At 42.3% G+C, this 12174-nt stretch overlaps 1 protein-coding gene across 50 annotated transcripts in view; it reads right to left on the reverse strand.

Moving 5' to 3' along the window:
- LOC101715682 (uncharacterized) overlaps positions 1-10963 on the reverse strand; it is a 348006-nt gene extending 337043 nt beyond the window's left edge. For 29 of the 50 annotated variants that reach the window (XM_087206117.1, XM_087206116.1, XM_087206104.1 and 26 more), the window contains exon 1: positions 131-10956. The gene's annotated coding sequence lies outside the window, so the exon portion shown is untranslated. Of the gene's footprint in view, positions 1-130 lie in introns of all 50 variants that reach the window. The other 21 variants (XR_015449164.1, XR_015449163.1, XR_015449161.1 and 18 more) reach the window with 5 other exon arrangements.
- Positions 10964-12174: the final 1211 nt, after the last annotated feature.

Consider the following 12174-nt stretch of genomic DNA (forward strand, 5'->3'; position numbering starts at 1 on the left):
AAACAGACAAAAAATGACAGTGTAAGTTTCTACATTGGTGACCATATATCACACAGCATAGAAAACTAATGCAAGCACTCACTTGAAAATAGTAAGCATATATATATATGGATTTACAAGGTAGACTTACAACGGCTGCCCGTGGAGTCAAGTGTGGAAGAGTACAAAAGGACTGTCAAAGGTTGAAGGCCTGGTGCTCACTGTAGAGTCCCATGCCAGTCCATATCAGGAAGCCAGAGTCTGCACTGCAAGGCTGAAGAGTCTGTACTGGAAACCAGGAGATGATGTCCAAAGGCAAAAACTGGAGCTTCCCCAATGAAACAGAAGTGAGCTGTCCTTCTTTCCCTTTTTTATTCCACTCAGGTATAAGCCTATTGGTTGGTGCTACTCACACCTATGGTGGGTCTTTCATCTTCAGTAAATCCATTCAGTCACACTCAGAACTATGTTAAGCGGATCAGTTGGGCAACTCAAGTTGACACAACAGTTAACTATCAAACTGATGAATTCCACAATGTGACTGAACCTTGAAAATGTTATGCTAAGTGAAAAAAAAGTCAGACAACAAAGATCATGTGTCATATGATTCCATTTAGTGCCAGGTCCAATATAGGCACACTTAAAGGGACAGAAAGTAGATATTCATTGCTTAGGGTTGGGGGCAAGGAGGAGCTTCTGAGGTGATAGCTAAATGGCTGAGATTTTCTTATTAAGAGGGCAAAATATCTTAAAGTTGATTATGGTATGATTGCACAACTCTATGATTACATTAAAAAATCATTAAATTGTGCTCTTTGAATAGGTGAATTGCGGGGCCAGGGTTTTAGCTCAGTGGTTTTGCCACCTGCTGCGCAAGCGCAAGGACCCGAGTTTGATCCCCGGTACCAAAAAAAAAAAAAAATAGGTGAATTGTATGATGTGCGATTCATTATATTTGAACAAAGCTGGAGGTGGCTAAGCCCAGGATACAGCTGTCTGCCTCTTTCTTCCAAACCATCCTCCCTTTCCCCCTGTCCTGCCCTCCAGGCACACAGCTGGCAGAGAGAGTGAAAAGTCCCCAAGGGGCCGATCTGATGTGATTTCCTGGCCTCCACCTGCCTTCACTCATCTCTCACTCTCCAGGGCCAAGTTGAGCCTCTATGGAGAATGCTGAAGAAACAACCGCATCTTTTTCTCGCGCCCCTGCTATGCCACTTCTAGGCAATTCCAGGGGTCTGCCCTCCCATCTGGTCTGTCCCAATAGTTTCAAATGGTCATTTCTCCCCCACAGGTCACCATCTCTTCCCACCTTAACATGATGAGTCACTCTTGGCTTCTTTTACCATGATCAAATCAAATATGTGCCCTTCACTTCCCCCCACCCTGGTCCCCAGCACCACCTTTCTGTGGCCCTGGGAAACCAGGCCCCTCCACCCATACTAAAAAGTGTCATCCCAGCCTCTCTTCCAAAGTCACCTTCTGCCATCACCTCTTCTCTCTATTGTCACCAGCTTTTCTGCTTTCTCCTTTACTTTGCAGAAAACCAGAGTTTCCCTATAATCATTGTACTAGCCAGGGTTCTCCCAAGAAACAGAACCAATAAGATAAACACATTCATACATAAGAGGAGATTTATTACAGGAATTGGCTCATGCAATTATGAAGGCCAGGAAAAGCAGTGGTGTGATTTTTGTCAGAGGCCAAAGACCTGAGAAGTTAGGCAGGGGTCTGCTGTTACGATGCCCAAAGGCCAAGGCCTGTGAACTGGGTGCTCTGATGTTCAAGGGCCATAAAAGACAGATGTCCCTGCTCAGGAAGAGACAGAGCCAAACGTCCATTCTTCCTCATTTTTTTCTATTGATTGATTGATTGATTGATCTGAGCATATTGGATGACACCACCCACTTTGGTAAGGATAGTTCTTTTTTACTCAGTTCATTGACTTAAATACTGATCTCTTACAGAAACTCCCTCAAAGACATAACAGAAATAATGCTTTACCAGCTATCTGGGTGTTGCTTAGCTAAGTCAAGTTGACACAGAAAATTAACCATCACAACCATCAATCTGCACATCTCTCTTCTGTCTTTCAGGGACAATCTCTGAGTCTGGTTGGTCTCTCTTACAGTTTGCATGGTGGCTTTTGTGACTTGTGCTCTTGATGATCCATCCCCTGTACTTCCCCTGCATTGGGGCTGCAGTGACTGCCCTTCACCACAGTAAAACAGCCAGTGGCTTTTCCAGGCAGGCTAGCAGATTAGAGTTGGGGTTAAGCTTGTAGACTGTCAACTGAAACTGCCTAAACTCGTAGACCAACTCCACTTCTAGTTGTATGAACTTAGGTTAGTTTAAACCAGCCACTGTCTCAGCTTCCTCAATTATAAAGTGAGGCTGATAAATAGCATTTCCCTTATAAGGCCGTAGAGGCAATTAGATGAAATCATGCATATCAGGTGGCTAGCATAAAATAAGCCTTCAATAAAAGTTAGCAAATAGAGGGGCTGGGGATTTAGCTCAGTGGTTTCACTGCTTGCCTCGAAAGTGCAAGGACCTGAGTTCAATTTCCAGTACAAAAAAAAAAGTTGGCAAATACTGTTATCATTATCATAATTTTCTTTCTTCTCCTAAAGAGTCTGAGCTTTAAGAAGACAAAAATTTAAGCCCCAACTGCTCCTTTCATTTGCCCAATGTTTCTTTGTGCATCTGGGCGATCCCTCTATCCTTCCCAGCAATACCTTAGGATCTCTTCCTATACTCAGCCCTAGGGGCCTTTTTCTGCATGATGCATTCCCTCTGGGAATTCATGCAGGTATTGCCACATTTTTATGGAATATTCCGAGGTTTGTACCACCAACCCCACTCCTTCCAGCCCTGCCTTCTCCTCTGTGCTCAGGGTAGGTCGCCTGCCTATATCCTCTCCACCTATTTCTCTGCCTGTCTTCCTCTGCCCCCTGCATCATCTGCCACCCACCTATCCTCTCAGATGTCCAAACTCTGGAGCCTCCAAGTCATTCATACTCCACTGATCTCCTTTCCTAAATACTGACTTTTGTCAGTCACCAAACTCTTCCTCTGCAGTAGAGAGGGAAATCACCTATCTCACTACTTCTTACTCAGAAATGCCTGGGTCCATTTTTAGGGCACAAAAAGAAAGATGCTCCACACTCAAGATGCTCAACACTGGACCTGAAGCTGAAGAGCCATGTTTTCATTTTACAGTCATGTATCACTCAGCAATGGGGATATATTCTGAGAAATGTGTTGCTAGGCAATCTCACCATTTTGCAAAGAGTATAGAGTGTATTTACACAAACCTAGATAGTACAGCCTACTACACCTAGGCTATGTATATCCATATATTATACATGATATAGCGCATTGTTCCTAGGACCACCACGGATAAAAAAACGAGATTAAATCAATCACAAGAGGAGGTGATGTAATAAAGAGACATGGTAAATATGAGATGCACAAAGCTGCTGCTGGCATAAAATGGCACACTGTTTTATAGCACATTTTAAAAATATAAACAGAAAGAGTACACTCTAACAATAAAAAATATAGTATATCAAGATTTGTTGTGGGCCAGGGATTTAGCTCAGTGGTTTCGCCGCCTGTTGCACAAGCACAAGGACCCAAGCTTGATCCCTGGTACCAAAGAAAAAAAAAAAAAAGATTTGTTAGATAGATTCTAGATGTTTCATAACTGCGCTGAAAACTGGGAGATCAAAGCCCATCAAGCTGAAGGAGAAAGCAGCTCAGTTTGACTGGAACTTCTTTCTAATAAATTAGAATAAAACAAAATTTTTTAAAGTATAGTATAGATAATACATAGATGAATGACAGAGGCATTTATTTTTATCAATTTTATGGACATTCATATCTGTATTGCTATGCTCTCATACAACTGGCAGTGTGGTAGGTTTGTTTACACCAGCATCCCATAAGCACATGAGCAATGTGTCAGGCTACCATGTCAGAATGGCTACAGTGTCACTAGGCAATAGGAATTTTTCAGCTCCTTTATAATTTGATGGGGTCTCCATTGTATATGCAGATCCTTGTTGATGGAAATACTGTTATGTGGCATGTGACTGTATTTGAAAATACGGTCAGTGGAAATGAGAGAAGCAGAGATGTGTAGATAGGGTGGGCATGGAGGCTGCTTCTTCAAGTTGAAGTTCAAGTTGCTCATGAAGTTCATCATCCTATTCTGTCTACATTTGTATCTTTGGAAATTTTTAAATAATTTTTTAAATAACCAGTCAAATCTTTAAAACAAAAACGATGGGGCTGGCTAAGTCAGTGCCATCTTCATAGTTTTAAATGGTAAAGAGGCAAGAAATGAGCTGCAGCTTCCATCCTAGAACACCTGTGTCTTCTGGTGCCCACTGTCCCTGCATCCTTCCTGCTTCTTACCAGGGGCTATCTGCGTTGCAAGCTCTGTCCTGTATAATCAAGGAAGCAGGCAGCTGGATAGGTAGATACATTTGCACACAGATGCTGCCAGTCAATTAGTGTATTTTTGATTTTCAGTCATTACTTTTTGGATGAGGTGGGGGATTGGGTCCCAAGACCACCACAGAGCTACTTAACATACCTTAGGGTTTAAGTATAAAGTGTCCTCCAGAGACTCGTGTATTGAGGGCTTGATCCCCATTATACCAATATTCAGAGAAGACGCCTAGGAAGGTGATTGGATCACGAGGGCACTGGCCTTGTTGATGGACTCATCCATTAATAACTTCATTAGCTGATTGGACTGTTAGGGGGTGTGGCCTCCTTGGAGGAAGTAGATCAATGTGGGCGTGACTTTGAAGGATATATCTCTTCTCAGGACTTCTCTCTCTCTCTCTCTCTCTCTCTCGCTCTCGCTCTCTCTCTCTCCTTCCTGGCTACCATGAGGTAAACAGATTACCTCCTCCAGGCCCTTCTGCCATCTTTCTCCCTTGGAGCCAGCCAAACACAAACAAACCTCAGAAACTATGACCCAAAATAAACCTTTTCTCCTTCAAGCTGTATATATCAGTTATTTTGTTCCAGCAAAGGAAAGGTGACTACTACAGCAGTTCATTCTGAATCTCTAGTATGCAAAGCAGTGGTCCCTTATGTTTCACATTCCAGTTCCTGTTAGAGTCCAATATTTATGCAAATCCAGATCCATTTTCAGAACAGAAACCAACTGATTCAGGAGGTCAAGTCTTTTCTGCCCTGGTGGCTTTGTGAGTCAGGGAATCATGGTATCACCACCCCTTTCTGAGGACCAAATAAAGCCCCTGTACCTGTTCAAGTCCATGGTTCCTCATTTGGACTGTGACTTTCAGTCAATATTGACCTCACTGATCTCTTTCCATCCATTCCAAACTCTCAGTCCAGGCCCATATCAAGCCATAGGAAATGTACAGAGTAGACTCCAGCTCTCTCTAACAGAGGCAAACCCCCCCACCATTACTACCCCAGCTGCCCTTTTTCATCTGGTTGGGTTTCTAACTTCCCTCGGAGAGCAAGTGATTATGGAGGATTTCATAATCATCAACAAAGGAAATTAAAATTTGGTTTCATTTGTTTTGCCTTTCATACTTGGCAATCTAGAAAAGATAACGGGAAAGCGGCTGGCTACTAAGTAATCAAAAAAAAGAAAAAGAAAGGAGGAAAGAAACAGACTTCATTCATTTATCGACATGAGATTACTGTGCACTATGGGCTCATTTCTGTTTTAAGTCCTAGCAACACTATGGTGAACAGCAGTGGAATCGTGTTCTCTCAAGGCACTTTTGTACGAGAAATCACTAAGGATTAGAAAAAACATGAGTGTAAAGATATAGATCTGAAAATTCTGACTACAACAATACTCATGCAAAGGTGATTAAAGAGGGCATTGTTGTCAGTAATAATAATAATAACAACAACTATTTAAGTAATCACTATGCATTATGAGTTGAATTGTGCCCCCCCTCATCCTAGAATTCATATGTTGAGAGTCCTTACCCCCAGAACTTCAGAACGTGCTCTTATCTGTTTGGGAAAAAGATAGTTGCAGATTTAAGTAGCTGAAAGGAGGTCATAATAAAGTAGAGTAGACACTTTATCTTATGTGACTTGTATTCTTATAAAGAGAGAAAAATTTGTAAACAGGCACATACTCAGAGAGAATCCCACATGGTGACTGGATTCATGCTGCCATAAACCAAGGAACTACCAGAAGCTGGGAGAGATCCTGGAGGAGATCCTTCTAGCACCAGATTCAGAGGCAGCATAGCCCTGCTGACATGTTGATCTTGGATTTCAGGCCTCCAGAGCTGTGAGACCATGAGCTTCTGTTGTTTAAGGTACTCAATTTGGGATGCTTTGTTACATCAGCTTTAGTAAACTAATACATTACATGAGATAGATACAGTGTTAAATAATTTATATAGATTATCTCATTGAGCCCTCACAATAGCCACTTACTAGAAGAATCCACTTTACAGAAGAATAAATTAAACAAGAAAAAGGTTAAGTAACTTGCTCAAGGTTGAGCTGCTCTAATCAACAAAAGAAAGTGGGTACAAAGCTTGGGATTCAGGAAAACCCTCCCTCCACATTCAACCCACCCCAACTATGTAAATACCACATCTTTCTCCTCTCAGCTTTCAGTCTTTGCACCCTATGTGTGTTGCCCCTTTGGTTGGCTTGTTGAAAATGCTTCCATTCCCTGACATGTAGTCAAATGTGTGCCTTTACCTGTTCTGTTAGTTATTTTTCTCTCATTGTTGAGACAAAATACCCAACACCCAAAGTTAGAAGAGAAAGGGTTTATTTAGCTCACAGTTTGCAAAGGTTTCAGTCCATAATCAGCTGGCTCCAAGGCAGAGTGACACACGACAGAGGGGCGTCACAGAGCAGAAACAGTTCATGGTGCCCACACAGTAGCAAAACCTACAAGGGACCTTAACAGCGTCTTTCTGCCCCTTTTATCCTATCCAGACTACTAGGATCCGGGCGGTACCAAAACAATCACTCACATGTAGTGGTTTAGTAATCACATGCCCTTAATCCCAGCATCACGCATTCCAGATTCAGCCACCTCCGAAAAAGCATGAAGCTTTGAGGGGAGAACTAAATACAAACCATAATACCTGTTATAAGTCTTCACAAGGAAAAGGACCTAGTAAGGCATGATGTTCATGCCATAAAGAGTATCTCCTACCTTCACATTTAGCAGTACATTGGTAGTTGACTCTCCTGTCCCCAAGACATCTCTATACGCACCCTCTGATACACACACACACACACACACACAGCAGCCACAAAAGTACCAACTGTTCATAATATTTACATTTGTGTAGCTTGTGTTTTGTCCAACATGTGTCAGTCAATTGTGTTAAGATTCCACATCTCTGTCAGATGTGTCCAGTCCAGGGGACAGGTCCTGAACCTGTTTAAAAGCCATTAATTGCCTAGTTACATTGACTTAGCTTGTAGTCCTGCCAGCAGGTCAGAGGTTGAAGCAGAATCTCTGCAGATAAGCTTTCTGGGGTCCTAGATCTGTCAAGGGTCTGAAACTGTGAGCTCAACTTTGGGATCATGGGTTCAGGGTCACATGGGTGTATTTTTTTACATTATTAAAGAGGGGTCATCTGTGAACCTGGACCAGTGAAGTAGTCATTAAATATCATGCATGCTGTCCATGAGCACAGAGCCATCCTGGAGATGAAAAAAAAAGGAAAGGATTAAATCATCGTTTCTCAAACTAAAATGATCTATAACTTCATTAGTAATCATGAAATTTGAAGGCATTTTAGGTCATCTGGATGACCATCATCTAACATAGCTCTAGAAGACACTTCCCATTTTCAAAGGCATCAAAGGCACATCACACCACTAGCATTGTCACGTGCTAGTGGGCTAAAGAGTAGAAGTGGACTTGATCCTGAAATAATCTAAAGAAGTTGAGTGAAGGCAGAGTGACACGTTGCCATGTTGCAAAAGTGAAGATTTTGTGGTACAGTTTTGTTTTGAAAGTGCTTTAAGGAATTTTCATGGGGAATTTTGATTATACCCAATTTTTATATTCCAAGCTGACTTTAAAACTAACCACTCTGTAAGGCATGACTCCACTGTAGTTTAAAAAGTAGTGGAAGAATTAAATCACCAAACGAGACATCAACTGTATGCATGCCAAGCTCAAAAACCTTGTACTATAACAGTTAAACCATAATCACAACAGAAATACTGATTTATTTTCAGTAAAACATCAACCCTAACATTAACCAACACATTAAACTAATGTCACTGTGCACTTTGTTGGGCTGGTAGCTTTGGTTGACTTTATTTACATTTGTGTTAGATTTTACAGTGACATAGGCATATGGAATTTAGACCTTAATATGTTTGTATAAATTTAGGTTACATTACAATTAACATATTTTAAGCCCAACAATAAAAGTCTATTGGAACTTATTTTTAAGAATCCAAAATCCGTATCTTATAACAATTTTCTGATGACTAGTAGGAAAATACCTCGAGGAAGGGCAGTTTTTTCTAATTCACGCAAATATGCCCTATGTGCTCATGGTGGTGAGCTGGTTTTTACCACCTCTGCCTGCTGAACTGGGATGAAATGTAGATTCCATCAGGCACTGTGATTTTATTTGGCCTTTTCACAGCTCAGAGGCCTCCTATTAAACCTGCTTCAAGCAGTTAACACTCTTTCCATCTCCTCTTACTCCATTTCTCTACCTACCTCTTCTCTCTCCCTCCTAGACCTGGACCTACCAACACTGTCTTCTAAATCACAACAGATCACTTTTCTTGGTTAATCTCACTTTCCAAAATTAACACAGCTTCTGAGCTGTCCAACGCAGGGATGTGCCAGAGCCCGTGATCCAAGAAGACTCCAGCTCAAAACTGTGTTTATGGAGTTCTCTCTGCTCTGCCTTATCTGTCTGGATCTGCTCCAGAGCCTCCTAAAAATCAATTCATAAAACTATTAGCTTATATACTGCTCATATAGGGATACAGATTGCTCTGACTCACAGTTGGCTCCTGTTCCTTTTGCAGTCAGCCTGAGCATCAATTGCTGCAGCAGGTACCACTTTACAAAACTTTAACTCTAAAGCAGCACGTGGTTTGATCCTCAAAAATCATCTTAACACTATTTTATTTTTAAAGATTCATATATGACCTAGAAAAACATTGTGCAGAAAGGATACAGAAAACTATGTCAAGAGAGTGGCTACTTCTACCAAGAGGATGTGATAGGATGAACCAAGTGAGCTGTTACCTGTAACCCTGCATTACTTCTTAATAAAATTTCCAACCGTGATGGCAAAATGTTCACAGGTATGAAATGGTGTGGAGAGTACAAAGGAACTTGTGTTATCTTCTGTTCTTGAGTATGTAAAATATGCTACAATTAACATTTAAATTTCTTTTAATTATGTACTTTGAAGATTACATTCTAATTGTTCATCAGGAAGCCATAGGGCATCCTTTGATGAATCCAATGCTCTCCAAGTCCTGAGCTGCCTGTACCTGGTCTCCAAAGAAAAGTAAACGTGAATGCAGCTGTTGGGATGATTTTCCAGTTCAGTATGGTTCAGGATGGTGTCATAGTCCCCAGGCCGGGGTAGCATATAAGTGAACATATGGGTTGTTGATATACAGTATGTCCCTCTAGCCAAGCATTTTGTTCCCCTGTATTCCCCACCTCCTTTGTTAAACAATTCTCCCAGTCAGCTTGTTTCCCTTCAGGAAAGGAGGTGTGTTTTAACGATGTATCTAGCCTGCCACCTAGCCTTCAGCAACATCACTGCAACAAAGCTGCCTTCCGTGGCTCCTCTGCCCAAGACCTCAGGCCCACTGAACTTTCCTTGCTTAGGGAAGGACGTGAGGGCTAGCTACTCTTTCTTAAAGGTCACTATTCCTTAGTCTGGGACTCTGATGATACAGCAGCTTTGGTACACGTGATATGTACAGGTCTCTCCAAAAGAGACTGAAGTTGATGTCATGAGGTCTTGAAAATGGAAATGATGGTATAAATAAGCCTGTCTGAGAGAGAATGAAGACAAGCCCCTTACCTGATGGTTTAACCTTTCCAACCAAAAGAACCCATGACACTTTGTGTCCTATTAAAAAGCTGAGCTTCTCCCACCCATGTTTGCAGACATCATCATTGCCTTCAAAATTACTTAGAAACTCACAGAAAATGACCACAGGGAAAAGCACTCTAGTGGGCTTTATAAGATTAAGCATGCTATTCACCTTTTGAAAAGTCCAAATAGAGAACACAAATCTTTCACTAGATGACATTTCTTGAAACTTAGTTTTAATAGGCCATTAATCTTTTAAAGGAAAGGGGAGGGGTGATCTCTGGGGAAAAAGGGCACAGGTGGATATTTAACTTCCTACTTCTACAAGAAAGATGGGCTTAAAAGGGATCGAAGCTCATCTATTCCAGGGTAGCAATAAAAATAAGTCAGCAACCAAGGAGACCTCTGGGAAAGAAAACTGGGCTCTAACATTTGTGTCTGGCAGGGATAAATAAGCCCCTCCTGATGAAACTCTTGATGGCAGCTTTTTTTGCAGAATCAGTTTTCTGAAGATGGTTGGGAAGAGACCTGCACCTTCAGAACAGAGGAGAGGAAGCATGGAATCAAGAGACCACTGCAAGGTAATCCTGACAATCCACCCCTTCCGCCTCCACTGTCATATATTAATTATGGACTCTCAGGCTCAAAACTCGCCCTGTCAGTCCCCTATCTTTGGACAAAATCACTCTAAACAATCCCAGGATGCCAAGAATTCTTCTTCCTCTGTTGCCTTCTTGGGAAGCCTATCCCAGGGCCCTGGGACAGCGGCTTCAGGCCCTGAATTCCTCCAGGCCTAAACCCGAGTGAAGGTCAAAGCAGAGATAAAGAATGGCTGCGTGACCAGATAGTCTTTCTTACAGAGAAAGACTCTCCCCTTGCCCCCCCTAACCTCCCCCAAGGACCACCCCATACCACATTCGCTTCCTCCTGCCTTCTACCCCTTTCATCTTCCCTATGAATCATCCACTCTTCCTTTTACCTGTCCTCGCACCGTATTTTCCAGCCCCTAAAAGTTGGCCAGACAGAAAGAAGTATTGTGGAAGACCATCTCCTGGAAATACAGGGTAGCCGGAACTAGGCCGCTCAGGTCTCTTTGGAAGCAGTACCCCACTTTCCCTACTCCACTCAGATGCTCTCGAGGCCCACAGTGAGCTGAGCAGCTGAGGCAGTGCAGAGAGGCCTCACACACCACGCACAGTGACGCCACTCTTTGAGTCTGAACTTGACACAGATGAGAGACTAACACACGATCTCCTTCTCTTCTAACATATTCCAACCAAACTGTTGAATATTAATTTTCTCCTTGCTTTACCAAGCCTCCAGAAAGAAGGGAGAGGCAATTCAAATAAGCCTTGCTATTTTTTTTTTTAATCATTACACACAGCTCCTACCTCCCTCTCCCAGTCAACACCTAAAACTCCTTTGGCAATAGGAGCAAAAGTAGAACTTTAAACTTTAGGCTTATTTTCAAATGTGCCTTTCGGCAAATAGATAAGTGAGGAAAGAGATTGGGATGTGGGAGTGTGAACAGCATCAAATGAAATGCTTCTAAATCGAACTCACTAGAGAAATACTTTTTTGAAAGCAGTCCTCCACAAAGAATTCTTATCATAGATAAGGGTGCAGTCTAGTGGCAAACTTTATGAAATGCAGCCCCTTCTCCAAAGGAAAGCTACAGCACTTCACAGGGAAGGAAAGAAAATGTAAAAGGGGCAGCAGCTCCATCCCAAGTACTCCCACAGGGGCAGTGCCAATTGGCCATTTCTTTCTGACCTGCCAGAGCCGTCAGTAGCTCACCTCTCATGTCAATTTCAGATAAAAATCTAAAAGTGCCACTCTCTTCTTTCAAAGCTTTGGTTTTCTTTCATTCTACTAAAGAAAGAAGGGGTCCATAGTGCCCAACAGCCTGTCTGAGGTTTCAAGTGACCTGATAAGGTTCCTGGTCAGAATCTTTTCGGAGCAGGTCTTATGGGCGTGTCATCTCATATCCCTGAGACGTGCCTGTTTGCACCATTAACCTCAGGATGAGGTCTCCCCTGGTCTGACACCCATTCCCTCCAGGAGCACCTCTGCCCGGCAGCAAACCCCCTTTTAAACCAGAGTGGCACTCCAAGCTGCTCTT

The sequence above is a fragment of the Heterocephalus glaber genome, unplaced genomic scaffold (genome assembly GCF_053883595.1).
Source record: "Heterocephalus glaber isolate CG9 unplaced genomic scaffold, H.glaber_assembly_v1.0 deba00000621, whole genome shotgun sequence".
NCBI lineage: Eukaryota > Metazoa > Chordata > Mammalia > Rodentia > Bathyergidae > Heterocephalus > Heterocephalus glaber.